The following is a 3,821-nucleotide window of genomic DNA, read 5'->3' as shown; positions in this document are numbered from 1 at the left end:
AAAAAAAAAAAAAAAAAAAAAGACTGTTTTTTCCAATTAACTACAAAAAGTCAGAAGTACTTGAGGTGTGACTGAAGTAGTAGAGCACCAGCCTTGAGTGGAAAAAAAATGAGAGGGCAAAGACCTGAGTTCAAGTCACACACCCTGCCTCTGTGCTAAAGGCATCAGTGAGATTTCTGACCTGTAATTTTTTTTTTAGAGGGTTCATCATGGGGCTTGAACTCTAGGCCTGGGAGCTGTTCCTGAGCTCTTCAGCTCAAGGCCAGAACTCTACCACTTAAGCCACAGAGCCACTTCCGATTTTCTGGTGGTTAATTGGAGAAAAGTCTCCCAGACCTTCTTACCCGGGCTGGCTGTGAACAGCGATCCTCAGATCTCAGCCTCCTGATAACCTGTCAAATAGTTCATTCTAGGATACCTATGGAGCCTTCTATCTGCAGGAAGTCATTTTTGAAAGTGACATTCAGCCTTTAAACTCCCTTGGAAATGGAATGCTGGCTGGAAGGTAGGACTTTATTTGAAGAAGGGCACTGACTACTGACCTCCCTACCTTCCTTTTGTTCTTCTCTGGCTTTTTGTCTCTTTAGCCTTTTCCTCCAGTCTCTCTGTCCTGCAGTCACTTAGGATCCTGGGAATGCCAGGAATGGATAAACATGTTTATGGTAAGCATCAACAAGCATTAGCAAATTCTGCACACAGATACCTTCCTTATCTCAGAGCAATTATGTATGACGACGACGAAGAGGTTGTACCCGGGAGAAGAAATGGGGGGTCAGATTGCTCCCCTTAAGCGAGGACAATTGACAGCAATTACAACTTCTCTAGACCACCTTGCATAACCAGAACTGAGATATTCACCAAGCAGACCCTATTTTCACCAAGATAGCTTAGTTATCCACACCTCCGGCTCCCTGACTCAATTCTTCCTTCAGTTAAATCTAAAGCTCAAGTCAGTAGCCTGAAGATGGAATGAAAGGCTTCCACTTTCTAGGATTGCCATGTTGATTAAATCCTTTCCTGTGGGGCTGGGAAGGTGGCTCAGTGGTAGAGTGCTTGCTTTGCATGCTCAAGGCCCTGGGTTCGATTCCTCAGCACCACATAAACAAAAAGAAAAAAGCCGGAAGTGGTGCTGTGGCTCAAGTGGTAGAGCGCTAGTCTTGAGCTGAAGAGATGAGGGACAGCGCCCAGGCCCAGAGTTCAGGCCCCACGACCGGACCCCAAAAAAAAATCCTTTCCTGTCTTCTCACCTTTGCTTCCTTTTGCTTTCTTTGAGGTTCATGGCTGGACTTGACAAGTTAAAAGCTCCAGGGTCAGACCTAGGGCTCTGTTACCAAGTAAGCTCGCTAAAATGCAGAGGTGAGTTTATTAGTGTATGTTGGCAGCTAGGTAGACCTGAGCAGGAACAAAGAAATGCCCTGAGATACAAGATTCCATTCTAAAACCCTAGAGAGCATACTTTGCAGGCTGACCAACAATTAAGATAATGCCTATATATCCTCTTCTAGAGCCCATCACTCACATCAAGGTGTAGTGTGCAGCTGTGTGTGTGTGTGTGTGTACCCTGGGGCTTGGATTGAGGGCCTGGGGGCTGTCTTTGACCTTTTGTGATCTACTACTTGAGTCACACCTCCACTTCCGGGTTTTTGGTGGTTAAGTGGAGACAAAAAGTCTCTCAGACTTTCCTACCCAGGCTAGATTCGAACCGCTATCCTCAAGATCGCGGCCTCCTTAGCAACTAGGATTACAGGCGGTGCCGGGCTTAAGGATGGTTTCCCACGACTCCACCATTGGGAGAGCGTCAGGCGTGGGACAGCTCACCAGGTTCCCCAATTTTGCCAACCTTGGGCCCTCTCCCCGGCTACGAACGCGCCAAACCCCGCTGAAAGTGGAGGAGCGGGCGCCCGAACCAGCACGCGCGGCGCATGCGCAGCAGACAGGGCGCCGCTCAAGTCCCCGTCCCCAGGCTCGCGCACGGCCTTCCTCCCGGCAATCCTGGCTGGGGATTGGTCCAGGAACGGCGCGGGCTCTGGTTGGCTAGGCTGGGGCGGGGGGCGGAGCGCCACCGTCGGGTCCGGTTTCCGCCTGGGGCTGGGTGAGGCGAGCTGGCTCCCGCGCTGCGTCCCCTGTGGTCACCATGAACTGGGTCCCGCGTGACGGCCGAGGGGGCTGGGGCGGGGCTGCACACCGCTGCGGCCTTCGGGGGGTGGAAACCGCTACCGAGTGTGGCTGGAGACACCTTGCCGTGTTTTGAAGTCAGCTGCTCACAAGGATCCAAGGATCCGAGGCTGTAGGTTCAAGGCCACCTTGGGCAGGAAAATCCGTTAACCAGCAAAGCCGTTAGTGGAGCTGTGGCCCAGGTGGTAGAGCGCTAGCCTTGAGTGGGGAGGTGGGGGAGAAAAGGCCGAGTGAGAGGAGAGTGCAAGGCCCTGAGTGCTGTCAAACAAAACAAAAAAAAAGTGAAAGGTGTCGCGGAGGAACTTCTCCAGGCCCTGGGGTCTAGGCTGGAGTGGTGGTGACATGCTGTTTTGTGTCTACAGGAGGCTTTAGTTTGGCCCAGTGCGCTTCCCCCCTGAGTAGGTGGTGGTGGTGGTGGTGGCGGCAGTTTTTTTCTATTGTTAAAAAATTAAGCCAGGCACTGGTGGCTCACGCCTGCAATCCTAGCTACTCAGGAGGCTGAGTTCTGAGCATCACAGTTCAAAGCCAGCCTGGGTAGGAAAGTCCTTGTGAGACTCATCTCCAATTAACCACCAGAAAACTGGAAATGAAGCTGTGGCTCAAGGTGGTAGAGTGCTAGCCTTGAGCAAAAGAAGCTCAGGGACAGTGCCCAGACCCTGAGTTCAAAGCCCATGACCATAAAAAAAAAAGTGATTTGAAAGCCGAGTGCCCATGGATGGCTCATGCAGGTGATTATAGCTACTCAAGAGGTTGAAATCTGAGGATCCTGGTTCTAAGCCAGCCCAGGCAGACAAATCTGAGAGACTCAATTCCAACTTACTATAAAAAGCCAAAACTGGAAATGGAGCTGTGACTCAATGAGCAAAAAGCTAAGGGACAGTGCCGAGGCCCTGAGTTCAAGCCCTAGTACTAGCTCCAAAAAAATAAATACGATGGTTTAGAAATATAAAAAAAGTAAGCAGGATAAGAAAAAGGAATTCCTAGATTTTTTTCCCTAAATTTTCCTTTAACCTTAAGTTGTTTTTATTTCTTTTTGTTGTTGTTCAGTCATGGGGCTTGAACTCTGGGCTTTGGGCACTGTCCCTGTGCTTTTCAGCTCAAGGCAAGTGGTCTACCACTTGAGCCACAGCACCACTTCTGGTTTTCTAGTAGTTTAGAGGAGGTATGAGTCTCATGGACTTTCCTGCCTGGGCTGGCTTTGAACGGTGATTCTCAGATCTCAGCCTCCTGAGTAGCTAGGATTACAGGCGTGAGCCACCAGCACCCGGCTCTGTTCTTATTCTTTTCCTATAGATTCTGATTGTGTGTGTGTGTGTGTGTGTGTGTGTGTGTGTGTGTGTGTGGTAAAACATTCCAAATGAAAAGTTTGGATGATCCTAAAATGCTAAATTTTGTGCAGAGGCAAACACTAGAGGCAAAATATTCATTCCACTGGATATTAAAGGTCCTGTGATTTGCCTAACGGTCTTGTCCATCCTAGGGAGGACCAAAGTCCTGGTGAACTGAAGAAAATGAGTCTTTCAGGCTGGGAAGGTGGCTCAGTGGTAGAGCGCTTGCCTTGCATACATGAGGCCCTGGCTTTGATTCCGCAGCACCACAGCAGAAAAAGATGAAGTGGCGCTGTGGCTCAAGTGGTAGAGCGCTAG

Source organism: Dipodomys ordii, unplaced genomic scaffold, assembly GCF_000151885.1.
Source record: "Dipodomys ordii isolate 6190 unplaced genomic scaffold, Dord_2.0 Scaffold1, whole genome shotgun sequence".
Classification (NCBI taxonomy): domain Eukaryota; kingdom Metazoa; phylum Chordata; class Mammalia; order Rodentia; family Heteromyidae; genus Dipodomys; species Dipodomys ordii.
This window is presented reverse-complemented; position numbering follows the sequence as displayed.